Source organism: Odontesthes bonariensis, chromosome 21 (genome assembly GCF_027942865.1).
Source record: "Odontesthes bonariensis isolate fOdoBon6 chromosome 21, fOdoBon6.hap1, whole genome shotgun sequence".
Classification (NCBI taxonomy): Eukaryota; Metazoa; Chordata; class Actinopteri; order Atheriniformes; family Atherinopsidae; genus Odontesthes; species Odontesthes bonariensis.
Genome location: NC_134526.1, coordinates 32213155 through 32230484, shown reverse-complemented (window position 1 = coordinate 32230484; position 17330 = coordinate 32213155).

The following is a 17330-nucleotide window of genomic DNA, read 5'->3' as shown; positions in this document are numbered from 1 at the left end:
AGATCTATTGTGCCAATAACTGTAAATCTTGACATTTCTCATTATATACTGTGTTATCGTTAAATGGTCTAACTGAATCATCGTTTAACACACCTTTGAAACTTTTATTTTATTCAGTTATTCTTCCAACTACTTCTAGCAGTTCTTGTCTACACAACGACATGCAACACAATCAGGCTTATGACACAACTCTGTAACTCTAGCAGTGCCTACCTCACACTGAAGACAATCCAGACTCTTTTCCTGTGTCGTTCCACGATAGTGGAATGACCTACCGAGCGCTAGCCTACCAGAACAAGGTATCCCTGTCTATCTTCAAGAAACACTGGATGACCCAGCTCTTCAGAGAGCATCTCTTACCCCAACACTTACCCTGCACTTCCCTACCCCCCCTTTCTCTTTCTGTACTTCCCTCTATGCCTGCACTTTATCTCTACACTGCCACCCCTGCTATTAAATAACTTTTCCTGGGTTCTTTAATAGCAGCGCGTGCGTTGTCACTAGCAGCGCTCATATTTTGAAAACATGTAAACCATAGTCCTTCCAGTTCAAAGGACGGACCACCACCAGTCCAATCAGGGACGATTCATGTCACCCGAGGGTACCTACCTTTTCCGTTTGGTTAATGTCGTTGTGTTTTCTCTTTTGCTGTTGTGTTTTTTGATTTGCCGTGGCGATTTGCACTTCAGGGCCACCGTATCAAACACATTGTGAGTCTCACACTTTTTGCAAAACACTACACATAGTAATTTCACAAAAAATATGTTTGCGCTTTCATCTCACAGCATGAGGTTACCTGGTTCAAATCCTGGCAGAGGCCTTTCTGTGGGGAGTTTACAGATTCTTCCTGGTTTCTCACTGGGTACTCTGGCTTTGCTCCCAGTGTCCAAAAACATGCTTGTCAGGTTGACTAGCGATTCTGAATTGACCTTAGGAGCGAGCATGGCCTTTGGCCTCTGTGTTAGCCCTGTGATGGACTAGCCAGAGTGTACCATGCCGTTTGCCCGATGGCAGCTGGGATAGGCTCCAGCCCCCGGCAACCCTGAATTGGAATAAGTGGGTATAGAAAATGGATGGATGAACAAACTTGTATATATCAGACACAGAAGTATCCATCCATCCATTTTCTATACCTGCTTAATCTGTCAGTCAGGTCACAGGGGATCTGGAGCCTATCCCAGCAGTCATTGGGTGAGATGCAGGGTGCACTCTGGACAGGTCACTAGTCCATCACAAGGCCACACAGAGACAAACAAGACACACACTCTCCTAGGGAGAATTTCTAGACAAACCTAACATGCATGTTTTTGGGCAGTGGGAGGAAGCTGGAGTGCTCGGAGAGAACATGCAAACTCCACACAGAAAGGCCCCAGCTGGGAGTTGAACCTGGAACCCTCTTGCTGTGAGGCGACAGTGCGAACCACCACTCCACCATGCAGTACAGAAATATATTGATGAACGAGCCACTCACCTTAAATTGTCATATGAGCCCATCCTTCAGCCTTTTTTGGCCACAGCTCTGGATTGGCACTTTATTAGTACTGTTTTTCACCAGACTTCACTTGAGTCAGTGATATTAGATGACAGTCACACAGAACAAATGACTTTTTACCAGTATCAGCCTGTTCACCATCCCCCTAATTCTAGGCTATCCCTGGCTTAAGCCACACAACTACACATAGATTGGTTGACTGGCTGCGTACTGGCCTGGGGAGAGCCTTGCTAACTGAACTACTTTCTGTCGCCAACCACTCTCGGGTCAGCTGACCAACTTCAGGATTGGCCTTGGATACTAAGTTTCCAGATCTTCCGGGAGTACTTGGATGCTACCTGGTGCTGAAAGAGGTATTTAGTAAGTCCAGGTCAACGGGTCAATACGGGTTATGTTAAAATAATCGTAATTGGATTTGTTTTTTTATTTCCTTCTCCTACTTCCTTTATCATCAACTACATTTCTGACAAATAATTATTTTAGTAAGCCATAGCCTACTTACCTTGCCTTTGATGCTCCGTATCTCCTGCCGTCACTTTCTCAAAAATGTTATATAAACAACAATCTGGCAACCATTAAAAAACTTGTTTTGTCAAAATTGAAAAATGTAGGCCTATTAAAATTATTTATACTAAGCTAATGAAATGTTTTGCAAAATTGTTAACATTTTATTGAGGATTACAGGGTGAGAATCACACTGTAGATTCAAAATTAAGCCGTAGCTCATTAGTAACTCACTGTTATTTTGGTACATGCATCAGCAAATATCAGGTAATAGGTGTTGGTTGGCATTACACAAAAACAGAAAGATAAAGACAAATTAACAGTGACATTAAAAGAAAACAGTCAAAATTTGAACGATAGAGAAATTATTTTTATTGTATTTTTTATACTTAATACATTGAAAGACATGTAGCTGTGTCATATTATGTATGATGATAAAAAAATAAAAAAATAGAACAAGGTTGAAACTCTTGTCTGTCTATTGATTTCAGATACACTTAGCGGTGGCATGTCGGTAGATGCCGCGGCATCTCCTCAGATGCCACCGGAAGTGCCACAGCTAGGTGCTGGTGCCACGATTTGCGCTTGCACCTTTGACTCATCGCAGGGGGAATTCCTCAACCGTGACAACCCTACGACAACTCTGATATTTCGCCGGCTCCGAGACTCTAGCTAACAGTTTAGCATTACTCTCCGCTACTGTCGCGTAAGATTCCTCCACTAACAGCAGGGGCTCTTCTTGTAAAGTAGCTTTTGCCTCAAGAGACGTCATCTTCTGAGCGTGGTCTGACACTGTGGTGTGGATGTGGTCTAACTTTGCTTCGAGTGTTGAAATTTAGGCTTTAAAATCAGCGGAGAGGGCTTCACAATGTTCTTCCAGGAGGTTGGCAATGGCCACCATGCTAAGCTTGCCACCCGCCTCGTTTGAGGGGCTAGCCCTAGCGCCCTGGTCTTTTGGTCTTTCGCAGTCTGTCTGATTGTATTAGTAACTCCATCTCGGCCATCTTGGATTCCCCCGGAAGAAATGTTTTATCTTAATGCGAGCTGGTGGCGTGATGGTTAGCACCGTCACCTCAAAGCAAGAGGGTTCAAATCCAGACTGGGGCCTTTCTGTGTGGCGTTTGTATGTTCTCCCTGTGCTTCCTCCCACAGCCCAAAAACATGCCTGTCAGGTTAATTGGTGACTCTACATTGTTCCTAGGTGTGAGCGTGCTTGGTTGTTTTTCCTTTATGTGGCTCTGTGATGGACTGGCGGCCTGTCCAGGGTGTACCCTGCCCCTCGCCCGATGACAGCTGGGATAGGCTCCAGCTCCCCCAGCGACCCTACATTGAATTAAGTGGGTATAGCAAACAGATGGATGGAATTGTGTGTGCAACATGATGACAAAATAATTATTTTTTTTGCAGTTGTATAATTTTCACTTGTGTTATTTAGCAAAATATCTGTGGTGTTTAGCTCCTTGGGAGAAGGGTGTGTTAATTTTAAGCAGGGTTTTGACAAATTGGGCCTTGTTTTTGTACTTAAGTAATAGTAAAAAGAAACTATAAGAGAATGATGTCCTCTAATCTCCCTTTCTTCTCTTTGGTTTTTGTATCCTGCCTCCTCCTCTGCTCTAACTGATCTCATCCCATCTTCTTTCACTCACTTTCAACTCCTCTCCTTTGTTGTCCTTTGATATTCTCTATATACACACCATCTTCATTCATCCCCATTCTGTGTCATATTTCTCCATTAGGCAGACATTTTAACCGCTTCTTGTATCTCCTATTACAAGGAAGTTTTGCATCATTTATCACAGTTAAGTATCTGGTATCTTAAGTCAGTGACTCACAGTCGCTCACTCTTGCACACACACCCATACTAAGTGCTTTCGTCACGTTCCTTTAGTGGATGTTTTATGGAATTGCAGTCTTGTCTGTAAAAATGGATGGAAGAATCCCAACATTACCCATAACTATAATTATATTTGCTCAGCTATACAATTAGTTTTACCCAAGACTTCATACTGAAATGTAATGTTTCAGGTAATGTGAACTTGTTTTGTTTCAAAGCAGTCTCACTCCAGAATTAGTAAAAACCTAGATTGGCCCGTGGCCCAAACTGTAGTTGTTCACAAAGAAGGCTCCAAAGTTTCAAAATTACAACAATTTCCAGGCTTCAAAACGGTTAAATACCCTCTATTATCTCCACAAATCAATACATGGCTCCTTTTTCCATTATGTGAAACTGTTACGAAATTTGTGCCACCTATAACATCCTGAAAATACAATATTATTTGTGCTTGTGGAATACAGTGCTTGAAGTGGTCACTTAGACTAGAAAAGTGCTATAGTGTCTATTTGCCATTTTGTAGGGATAAAAAAAAAAAAGGATGGTCGGTGGTATTACAATGTTTTCGTCCAATTGTCTTCTTGCCTGCTAGTTTTTTAGTCTTAGAACTCTCTTCTGTTCAGACTGACTTTCATGCAATCAACCTCCTCTCCACCTCCACCTCTTCATGATTTCTATCCATCAATACATTATTTGTTAATAAATGACCACATACATATTTGGGATGAGCCATCACTTCATGTGAAAACTATACTATATAACCCCTGTATAAGAAAATAAAAAAAGTCAAATATCTATTGTTATGACAGCTATTTTTTTTTAGCAACGGACAGTTTAGTCATTACAGGTTTGAAGAGCTGTGCAAAGATGGAAAAGCAGGGAGCTTAGTGAGGAAGGATGGAGTAATGAATAATAGAGCGGGATGGAAAAATAAAGAAGGAAGAACCAGAGAGAGACGGAGAGGCAGTAACAAAGGAGGTGGGGATGTGGGGGGCAGAGGGTTAAGGATGGAGGTGTGGAAACTGGAAAGGAGAAAGGAATGGTAGGAGGAGTAGAGAGAAGGTATAATCAGTTCTCTTTTACTATCATTATGAATTTTAGGTACTTTCATTTTTCTTATGCACATCCCTTGATGTGAAACTACTTTAGAGCGCCTGGGGGCTGAAATATTGCAGTTCACAACTTTGGTTTTCAGCCCACTGTTTTCCTTTATAGTCACTTGACATTTTTGTGGGCTTTTGATGGCGTCTTTGTGGTCTGTTCTGATTTGACATTTGATGGATTTTCATCTGTCATAAGTGGGCCATCGGACCAATGGGGCAGGTGATAGGGTCAGATGAGACTGGGATCTACATAGACACTCCGAGCTGTAGAAAAAACAGCATGCTTGTAGGAACTGCAGCTCTACAACTAGCTAAAATCTTCCTTGGAAATGATAAATTTGAGTCGTAGTGAGCTTGCGTTGCTGTTTACTGTGGCTCTTTCACATTATATTACAGGGACAAAGTGAAAACTGTAACAAAACAGAATACAACATACCATTTTACTCTGCAACATGTGCTTTTCCTAAATGTAACCACATATAAATAAACAATTTTTCTTCAAATTCTTTTCCATGTAAATAATATTTTTCAACATTAATTTATGCATCAAACTATGAAATTATTTACTCACAACGTTGTCTCTGTTGAGTTTATAGTGTGGATTACACAGGATGAACATAAAAACACAGGTGAGCAGATTCAGCCAGCTCCTTCGTACTACTAACAGGAAATAAACTGTAAACCTGTAGCTTCCTTAGTAAAATAAACACATTTCAAAATATATATATATTTTTTAAAGTAAAGGCACATTCAAATGTATGCCATGAAGGCAACACAATGCTAATGAAGAGACACAGTGTAAAATAAAGAAGGCTACAAGAAAAATAAGAATTGTGTCCATTACCATGGTAAATAGAATAGAAATAGAATCAAAAAATACTTTATGCATCTCCCAATGGGCGGGGTAAAGAATGGGATTAAAGTATTTTTGAACTGAATTGAATTTGAATTAATATTTAGGTGCAATTCAAAAGACAAAATGTCCCCTTACAACAACAATAAACCAGATAAAACCATCTAATGTAACGTTGGATTTACAAGGAGTAAGCAGTCTTGATTAGAGTCTGGATTTAAGCAGGAAAAGAGTCTCAGTGTTGCTGATGTTTGTGGCTCTGTCCACATGAAACCAAGTTTGGGAGTATCAGTATTCTTGGTTGGATATACATATCTATGTAGACATGGCCTGAAGATTTCAGGGTTTGGAAGCAGAGGAGGAGATGCTCCATAGGAGGATCTGAGGAGGTGGCAACTTGAATCAGATCAGATAAGTAAGGAGGCGACGTTGTGGATGACCTTGTTCGCAAACAGAAGAATTCTGAATTCCACTCTGAATTTGTATGAAGCTGCAGTAGAACTGGTGTGATGTGATGAAATAAAGATGTTCCGGTGATGATCTGAGCAGCAGATTAAGCTATATCTTAGGCGTACAGAGTTATAGTGGAGCTCATATGCTGCATGTACCAAGAGCGACCTACGCTACCTGGTAGCGGAGGTAGCTGGAGAAGCTTCGCCAGAGAATTTGCTTTGGTAGCTTTGGTAGCTTGTGACGTCACATTTAGAATGTTCAATTTTTAAAGGCCCCGCGGCTGTGCAGTAGCCTGGGTGCCAGCCGAACTTAGCCCCGCCCATAAAATTTGGTCGGGAAGTTCGGTCTGGCTCTGGGAACACACACACACACACACACACACCACACATACTGGAAACAGGGACCACAATGTGATCCTCAAAGAAAAATAAAGGATGAATTAGGATAAATAAAGAAATAAAATTAACCTAGGTTTTTAATATCTGTATGGAAACATGTTTTGGTATTATGTGATGTTAGAAACAGCTCTGATGTCACACCGTTGGTACCACATGAGGTGTTTCTAATTCAATTAGAACCGGAAAAAACTTAATGCTATTCCTGAACTGTCTGTGTACGGCTCAGCATCACGAAACAGCCACTGGTAAAAATTAAAACAACATTACTACTAGCAAACAAGTAAGAATAAAGCAGATTATGCTGAAATGTTATTTTTCACGATCTGACCTGAATTCAGAAAGGACAGAAAATATTTATCCTAAACAAATTAATCAGTTCGTCATTGGAAAATGTCTGCTTTCTTGATGCTGTGCTGCTCCCAAGGTGAGATCTAACCACAAACATTTCTGTCCTGCAGCAAACAACAACACAGGAGGAGAAACTGCAGTGGAGCAGTTCGGCAATTAATTAACAATTTATCATGGTTTACTAAAACTTCTCAAATTTTCCCAAAAATTCTGTGTGCGTTTGTGTCTTCTTTTGCATTAAGACTTCCCGGACCTGGAAGAAGAAGACATGGAATCAGACTCATAATATGAAGACCACTGTTTGTATACTTAGACCCCAATGGAAACAGGAGGGTTGCTTGAGCAAACCCAGAAATGCGATATATGTTTGTCATCTGTTGTCTGTCATCTGTTGTCCTAACCTGTGTTGTCTGCTGTTGAGTGTTGTTTGTGTGTTGTCATGATCCCAAAACTGTCTAAATGATTTTCCACAGCAGAATAAATGGATAATACAGAAGATCTCATGAATGCTGGACAGCAACTTGGTGAGAATTCTGGTGTTGTCCTATAAAAGAAGGATTATACCAACTGTGTTGATGTTGATCGTGATGATTTGTTCACTAGATAATTTGAAAATTTTTTCACAGCACAATAAGGAGATGACACTGAATTTCTCATTAAAGCTGCACAGCAGCTTGATGACTATTCTGGTTCCTAAAACCAAGGGTTATACCAACTGGCCAGTTGTTTTGTTTTGGTTTATGTTTGTTTTATGATTTTTTATTTTTATTTTCATTTATTTTCTGTATTTTGGTTTTGTTTTGATTTGAGGTCCATATGAAAAATAAATAAATAAAGAATGAATTGGGCATTAAAATTGAACCTTTCAAAGAGAGATGCCCCAAGTATAGAAATACAGTGCAAATGATATTTTGCACTACTGCGCTGCGAGATTTGCTAATATTATTCCACAGATTCAGAACCACTACAGGACGTACGGCCGGAGGACTCATAAGCTTGAGTTCTGGGAGGCCTTTCCCATCATGCCAAGATGATGGTGGAGAACTACACAACAAAATTATCCCAAAAGAAAATTAGTTAGGGAGGGGATGCTGAATATCCCTCAGGGAAGCGATGTACTGGTGACCTCTCCTTCCAAGATTAGTTCCGGATCAGAATGCTGAACAGACGTTCAGCCAAGAGGAGAACCAAGCATCGAGGAGTGACAGGATTGGACCACAAGAGACCACACGACTCGTCATGTGGTCATCTAAGAAAGATATATCATTTAAAAGAAAAGTTAATCATAATTGTTCAAGAGGCTAATATACTCATATAGTCGAGCCTTGGTTAAATTTATATTTGTTGTGTTTCATTTTTAAAGTGTTTAGCTAATTCCTCTTAAAGGCTGATAATGAATGAATTTTTAGAATGTCAATTGCCAGTGGGGTGACTCGGCTGTTTGGAGCGGGACCTTAGACTTTGAACGGTAATAAGTTGGTCGGTCGCTAAACGGAAATGGGGCCATAGGTGAATTTTTCCCGGTTCAGCCATCGGGTTTTCGCTCCTATTCGCTGCAAACGGTGGACGAGCCTGCTGGTAATGTTAATGGCCTTATGCAATGTTTGAGTGTCAGTAGAATAGAAATGATGTGAATTTTTTTGATTAATCAGTATTGTGTTTTTATGGTACTAATGGGGAAGCAAGGCCTTGCTAGCCACATAAGGTTTTAGGCCATAATGCTAAATGGGAAATCATTATGCCCGACCAAGAATCGGTCGACCCAATCAGATTGCCAGGGCGGGCTTTATACGATGATGGACAGATGATCAACAGGGACATTTTCGACTACGTCACTAAAGAGCGCTTGGTTTGACTTCGTTTGAAACAAACATGGCTGCCGCTGGAGAGCTAGGGTGTGTAGATTCTGCCATCAAGTCTGTTCTACAGGATCTCCACATTGCATTCATATTGAAAGACGAACAGAGGAACGCGATAAAGGCTTTTATCGATAGAAAATATGTTTTTGCCGTCCTTCCTACAACAAGTGTGTGTTGCTTAATCTACGTCACATACTACGTTGCTCTGATTGGTTGTAGGTCTATCCAATTGAGCGAAGAGGCATGAGAGAGCAGGAATAGCAGAGGCAGCTGTGAAAAAGAAACTAAATTCGAAAACTTAATTGCAGTGAGAAAGGTATGCGTGGGGTTACTACACTATTGTATTGAAGCACTCAACACGGCAATTGCAACAGTCTCAGGATTAAACGACTATTGTTTGGATAGGAACCAAAGTTAACACGTCTGTTTCCGCGAACCCCGCGGATTGTCGGACCCCTACAATCTGTGGATTGTCATTGGTTTTCGCCGAAACGCATCATAGCTCATTACCATAATGTTAGCTTGAGTTTAATCGCTTGAATCCGCTCTGGTAGCTCAGTTCTCTTCGCCACTGGCGAATCCGCTCTGGTCGCCCAGTTAGCTCACCCTCCATAGAGAAATAATGATTTCCGGCGCTCAGGTAGCGTAGGTCGCTCTTGGTGTACACACAGCAATAGCTGTCCTTCATTCCTGCTACTTCAAGTTTGGATGCAGCACTGTTGCTGTGCTGGTCTGTGTTGGACATGTTACTTTTTGAAAATAGCTAGTTACAGTTACAAGTTATTCTCATATAAGGTCATTTAATTTCTATCTAGTTACTGCATTATAAAAGTAATGATATACGTGCCTACTTTGCTGGTTTTTGCAATATGTTTTTCTGTGCGCTCTTGTCTGCTGACAGGAGCATGTGTTGACATGCCTGCACGTAACTCAGCAGGATGTCCGTGTTGGTCACATGGTTTATGTAGTGCATGTTTTTGTCCAGCTTTGCCAGTCCAGAGGCACTGCCCCCGATGTCCACGCGATGCTGCAGAGGCGTGTCAACCAAGACAGCCCCACAACATCCAGAGCCTTGAGGAACTCAGGACGGACCTCATCCACTCCCGGGGCCTTGCCACCGAGGAGTTTTTTTTAACCACCTCGGCGACCTCAGCCCCAGAGATGGGAGGTCCCACGTCCGAGCTCCCCAACTCTGCTTCCTCATCGGAAGCCTGTCGGTAGGATTTAGGAGGCCCTCGAAGTATTCCCCCCACTGGCAAGTGTAACCAACCTGCTCATCAGCATTTTATGGCGTTAAGCTATTAACTGTCTAGAGATGATTACTCACTTTACCAGAGGCCTGGGGTAAACAGTAGAAATGTTTACTGGTGACTGCTGTGCTTTCTAAGGTTGTGCTCTCAAGCCCCCACTCTGAATTACACCTCAGAGATTCATTTAACACACACTGCTCATATTTTAGCTGATCAATCACACAGAAATAAAACAGAGTGAAACATTACGTAAGTTATATTAAACTGATAACCATTTATTTGAGCCCATAGCTGAAACTGATAACCCCAAACACAATGGCAAGAAATGCAGGACACCGACAAAAGAAATAGGCCAACACAAACAAGAAAAAGAAAAATACCCGGCCGGGGTTAAGCAAAGTTATTGTGGGTACCCTGATGGCGCGCGATGGAGCTCATACCGTCCATTGACCTGAAGCGCTTACTCACAGACAGCCGACAAGGTAATCCACCTCGTATCCACAACCGCAACATCCACCGATGTCACCCTAGTACCGACGCCATGACCATCCAAGGTAACGGTTTTCTGACACGAAGTAGCCTCCTCTGTTGGTCTTAACACCGCGACCCGGTCTTAACAGGCTAGCGGAGTCTCCGTAGTTGGCCGTTCGTTAGATAGCATTATCCAACTGTCAGTGTCCAACGGTAGAAAGTATCCAACTGTCAAACGGTAGAAAGTAAACTAAACTTCTCAAACGAAACATAACTCATCAACTGAAACCAAACGGACACAGAAAGACAGTGTGTCGAACTGCTCTTTCTCCTAAACGTCGGTAGTTGACTTAAAAATAACTAATTCAACTCTTTTCCAACTCCGTATCGAAAGATGTCTCTCCCGTTAACAATCCCCTCGCACGCTCTCCCCTCCCCCATGACAACCTGGTTACCCGGTTAACCGAACAGCAGGCCGTATAGGAAGCTATAATACTCCGTCAACAAAATAAAAGTTCATATAACAAGTTGTCTACAATGTTAGAAATACAATACATTACATTAGATGCTTATTAAAACTCTTGTTTAAAACATATATTAGTGCACCAAAACATATCAACACATACTTGGCTTTAGCCAATATTTCAGGTGTGTTACGTAAGAATTCAGTTTTTTTATATAAAGCACCAGTTCAGAACACAAATTGTCTCAAGGAAGAGCTGACAGTAGAGGAGTGACCACGTAGGGACAGAAATAGCTCATGACATTATCTGTTGTTATTTAGATAATAAAATTAGCTGTGAAAATGTAGAATTACTACAGGCTGTGATCTTGGGGGGGGGGGGGGGGGGGGTAGTTCTCGTTGGTGGGGTGGAGCACCCCCATTGGATAATGATGGGGGAAATGGTGCTTTTGTACTATTTAGTGTCTGTACATCTAGTTTTCAGTCTGTGTGCAACCTACCCACTTAAGTTAAAGCAGTGGTTCTCAAACTTTTTTGGTCATTCCCCACTTTGAACAAGTGGGGATTTTCAAGCCCCACCTGCCCCTGTCGCCCCAGCAAAAATATTGATAAATTACATTTCAACTCAATTGAACTAACAAGTAACATCATATTTTGTAATGAATCAAAATCCCTCCATCCATCCATCCATCCATTATCTGCCGCTTGTCCGGGGATCGGGTTGCGGGGGCAGCAGCTTGAGCAGAGAGACCCAGACGTCCCTGTCCCCAGCCACTTCCTCCAGCTCTTCTGGGGGGACCCCAAGGCGTTCCCAGGCCAGCCGAGAGACAGTCTCTCCAACGTGTCCTGGGTCTTCCCCGGGGCCTCTTCCCAGTGGGACGGGCCCGGAACACCTCACCAGGGAGGCGTCCAGGAGGCATTCTCACCAGATGCCCGAGCCACCTCGGGCTCGGGCATCTGAATCAAAATCAATAACATCAAATAACAAAGTTTCATTTGCAATCTGTGCAAAAAACAAAAACAACTAAAATTTATCCCTGCATTAGTGGCTGCAATGAGCCTGTTTTGCACTGCACAACTTCTCAAAACGTGGTTGCAGGCTTGAAACTGCCACTCTCAAGTCATGCTCAATGTTGAGCTGAGATCTGTGTTTTGTTTTCAGAGATGCCACAGCTGAAAAGCATGTGGTTGCATTGCGGGATTCTGTATGTAACTTTGTATGAGGCCATTTGTGCTTGACTGTTAACTGACGCCGCCTTAACCATGCGTTGCTCCTGCTGTCGATTTTCTTTTAAAGAAATCCAGTGGCTTGTTAACGTGACAGGGGTGTGTTATAGTGATGGGATACTCGAGTTTGTATGAGTCACTCACTAAAATGAATCGGGTTCCTTCCTTCAAAATAAAGCCGGAAGGGAGCGAGTGGGTTGTGAGCTGCCTGTGAACTGTGAGTCGGGTATAAATCATGAGTCCTGAACTGTGCGGGGCAGCAAGTTTCTACGAGGGAGAGCGAGTGAGCTGTGAACGGCGAGTCTTGAATCATGCGTCCTGAATGAGTCCTGAACTGTGCGGCGCAGAGAGCTGGCGAGTTTCTCGGGTATGGGAGGGGCTCTACGAGCTGGGAGGGAGCGCAAGCTGTGAGCTGTATTAGCTCCGCTTCAGCCACGGAGCTAATACAGCAATTAGCTTTATAAATTTACGCAATTGCAGTTAGAATAACAGTTGTGTGGCATGTCTCCTCTTTACAGTTAGCTAACAGTAGCAGCGGTGAGTCAGTGAAGGAGTTAATGGAGACAATAACTCATAACTCCCGAGCCACAAATTTATCTATGTTGCTCACAGTTACGCTACCTGCTACCTTGCTGTCCAGTCGCAATTAAAACCCGACGTCAATCACTGTTTTTGCACTTTAGTTCCAGGTTACGTTTTTCTCCCAATGCGCTCTCATAATTTTAGCTATTCATTATTACTTTGTTTGTGTGTGGGTAGATGAGGGACCAGACAAAGAACAGCTCACAAAAACCTCTATGATGAATACTATGTTTGGACACCGTGTTCCCTTGCCCGAACGCGGGTCACCGGGGCCCCCCCCTGGAGCCAGGCCCAGGGGTGGGACCCGCCGGCGAGCGCCTGGTGGCCAGGTCTGTGCCTGTGGGGCTCGGTCGGGCACAGCCCGAAGAAATGACACGGATCCCCCTTCCGACAGGCTCAACACCCGTGGGAGGGGCCATGGGGGTCGGGTGCAGTGTGAGCTGGGCGGCAGCCGAAAGCGGGGACCTTGGCGGTCTGATCCTCGGCTACTGAAGCTGGCTCTTGGGACGTGGAACGTCACCTCTCTACTGGGGAAGGAGCCTGAGCTGGTGCGCGAGGCTGAGCGGTTCCGGCTAGATATAGTCGGACTCACCTCGACGCATGGCTTGGGCTCTGGAACCAGCCTCCTCGAGAGGGTTTGGACTCTCTTCCACTCTGGAGTTGCCCGCGGTGAGAGGCGTAGAGCAGGTGTGGGCATACTTATTGCCCCCCGGCTGTGCGCCTGTACATTGGGGTTTACCCCGGTAGACGAGAGGGTAGCCTCCCTCCGCCTTAGGGTGGGGGGACGGGTCCTGACTGTTGTTTGTGCTTATGCACCGAACGGCAGTTCAGAGTACCCACCCTTTTTGGAGTCCCTGGAGGAGGCACAGGAGAGTGCTCCTCCGGGAGACTCCCTCGTCCTGCTGGGGGACTTCAATGCTCACGTGGGCAATGACAGTGAGACCTGGAGGGGCGTGATTGGTAGGAACGGCCCCCCCGATCTGAATCAGAGTGGTGTTTTGTTGTTGGACTTCTGTGCTCGTCACGGATTGTCCATAACGAACACCATGTTCAGGCATAAGGGTGTCCATATGTGCACTTGGCACCAGGACACCCTAGGCCGCAGCTCGATGATCGACTTTGTGGTTGTATCGTCGGACTTGCGGCCGTATGTCCTGGACACTCGGGTGAAGAGAGGGGCGGAGCTGTCAACTGATCACCACCTGGTGGTGAGTTGGCTCCGCTGGTGGGGGAGGAAGCCGGTCAGACCTGGCAGGCCCAAACGTATTGTGAGGGTCTGTTGGGAACGGCTGGCGGAATCCCCTGTAAGGAGGAGTTTCAACTCCCACCTCCGGCAGAGCTTCAACCATGTCCCGGGGGAGGTGGGGGACATTGAGCCCGAATGGGCCATGTTCCGTGCCTCCATTGTTGAGGCGGCCGACCGGAGCTGTGGCCGTAAGGTGGTCGGTGCCTGTCGTGGCGGCAATCCCCGAACCCGCTGGTGGACCCCAGTGGTGAGGGAAGCCGTCAAGCTGAAGGAGGAGTCCTATCGGGCCTTTTTGGCCAGTGGGACTCTGGAAGCAGCTGATGGGTACCGACAGGCCAAGCGGAACGCTTGGGAGGAGTTCGGGAGGAGTTCGGGGAGGCCATGGAGAACGACTTCCGGACGGCCTCGAGGAGATTCTGGTCCACCATCCGGCGGCTCAGGGGGGGAAAGTGGTGCACCGTCAACACCGTGTATGGTGAGGGCGGGGCTCTGCTGACTTCTACAAGGGACGTCGTGAGACGGTGGGGGGAATACTTCGAGGGCCTCCTAAATCCTACCGACAGGCTTCCGATGAGGAAGCAGAGTTGGGGAGCTCGGACGTGGGACCTCCCATCTCTGGGGCTGAGGTCGCCGAGGTGGTTAAAAAAAACTCCTCGGTGGCAAGGCCCCGGGAGTGGATGAGGTCCGTCCTGAGTTCCTCAAGGCTCTGGATGTTGTGGGGCTGTCTTGGTTGACACGCCTCTGCAGCATCGCGTGGACATCGGGGGCAGTGCCTCTGGACTGGCAGATCGGGGTGGTGGTCCCCCTCTTTAAAAAGGGGGACCGGAGGGTGTGTTCCAACAATAGGGGGATCACACTCCTCAGCCTCCCTGGTAAGGTCTTTTCGGGGGTACTGGAGAGGAGGATCCGACGGATAGTCGAATCTCGGATTCAGGAGGTGCAGTGTGGTTTTCGTCCTGGCCGTGGAACAGTGGACCAGCTCTATGCCCTCCGCAGGATCCTGGAGGGAGCATGGGAGTTCGCCCAACCGGTCTACATGTGTTTTGTGGACTTGGAGAAGGCGTTCGACCGTGTCCCTCGGGGACTCTTGTGGGGGGTGCTCCGGGAGTATGGAGTGCCGGACTCCTTGATATGGGCTGTCCGGTCTCTGTATGACCGGTGTCAGAGTTTGGTCCGCATTGCCGGCAGTAAGTCGGACATGTTTCCTGTGAGGGTTGGACTCCGTCAGGGCTGCCCTTTGTCACCGATTCTGTTCATAATTTTTATGGACAGAATTTCTAGGCGCAGCCAGGGCGTTGAGGGGGTCCGGTTTGGCGACCTCAGAATCGGGTCTCTGCTTTTTGCGGACGATTTGGTTCTGTTGGCGTCAGGCACGTGCACAGACATTTTGGGGGGCAGGGGCTCAAGCAAAAAAAAGGGCACCCATCGCCAAAATTATACATGAAATTAAAATAATGATAAATAAATAAATAACACAGTCGGATATTTTCAACGTATATATTTATTCTTGTTAACGCAACCAATACTAACTCAAATGATCAAATTGAATAAATAAATTAATAATAGGCAAAAACAAGGCCAGACAAAAACAAAGACAAAACAAAGACGGGCTGATGGCTACAATTTCGCTGGTACTTGTGACTTGGTAAAGGTTCATTCATTCAAGGCCATATTGTATAACCGAATAATATGTTAAATAATAAAAAAAATATTTTAACTTAAAACTCTGCTCTGAATAAATTAAAGGATCTTCACAGGAGCATCCTCCTTGGTGCCATCTCTTGGAAGATTTTTATTACTTCACTGTGATTTATTTCAATGTCTTGCTCAATGGCAAGCAGGAGAAGGTCGGAGAGTCTTTCTTCCCCACAGAGACTCCTGAGCCTGGTCTTTATTATCTTCAGTTTTGAAAAGGATCTTTCCACTGAAGCTGTTGTCACTGGCAGTGTTGTATAGATCCTTACCATCTTCACAAATGTTGGAAAGATGAGCTGGCCAGTGTTCTCTTCAACAATGGCAAGGATTTCTTGTGCATAATAATCAAGACATTACATATCTCTCTAAAGCTGACAACACAGTACACACCCATGTTTTTACTGTTTTCTGACAGTTGAAGCATAAGCAGCATTACACTAATAATAGCCTATAGCCTACCACATTGCCTCACCAGACTGTCATGTAGCTCAACTTAAGACCTACCTTTCTTTTCAATAATTAAAATAATTAATGTCTGCCTGCCTCTCTCCCCTCTCTCTTCATTAAACATGACAAACTTCAGTAAACAACTGGGCAAGGCTTTTAAATCATGGATTTCGTGAGGGTTTTTTTTGTTTGTTTTTTAGCAAACGTCGGACCAGTTGCGACGTAATGTTTTCAGCGGCGCTAATTGTTGTTGTTAATTTATCACCAAACAACGTCGGGGTATTGCACTGTCATTACCTGTCTGTCTGATGCTCTGGGTCAGAGAAGAAGTTGGCTTCAGCCGTTTAGCCTGACGCTCAGCACTGCACGCGCAGTAGGCAGTAAGTGAAGGAGGAGGAGGAGGAGGGAGGGGCGCGTGCGGCTTGTGGGCGCTGCGGTGCATGTCGGGGCGAAATTCTCACAAGAACTCAAATAAATGCACCGTCAGATATCGAAACACAGTTGGGGGGAATTGATGACAGAAAAAGTCATTTTTATTTTATTATATTTATAAAAAATTGGGCACCAGCAGAAAGGGCACTTTTCTCATCCAGGGCAAAAGGGCAGGTGCTTGAGCACCACTAGGGGTCTATCTGTGCACGTGCCTGGTTGGCGTCCTCAGGCCGTGACCTTCAGCTCTCACTGGAGCGGTTTGCAGCCGAGTGTGAAGTGGCTGGGATGAGAATCAGCACCTCCAAATCCGAGACCATGGTCTTCGGCCGGAAAAGGGTGGAATGCTCTCTCTGGGTCGGGAATGAGATCCTTCCCCAAGTGGAGGAGTTCAAGTATCTCGGGGTCTTGTTCACGAGTGAGGGACGAATGGAACAGGAGATAGACAGACGGATCGGTGCGGCGTCTGCAGTGATGCGGACTCTGCACCGGCCCGTCGTGGTGAAGAAGGAGCTGAGCCAGAAGGCGAAGCTCTCGATTTACCGGTCAATCTACCTGTTCCTACCCTCACCTATGGTCACGAGCTGTGGGTAGTGACCGAAAGAACGAGATCGCGAATACAAGCGGCCGAAATGAGTTTCCTCCGCAGGGTGTCTGGGCTCTCCCTTAGAGATAGGGT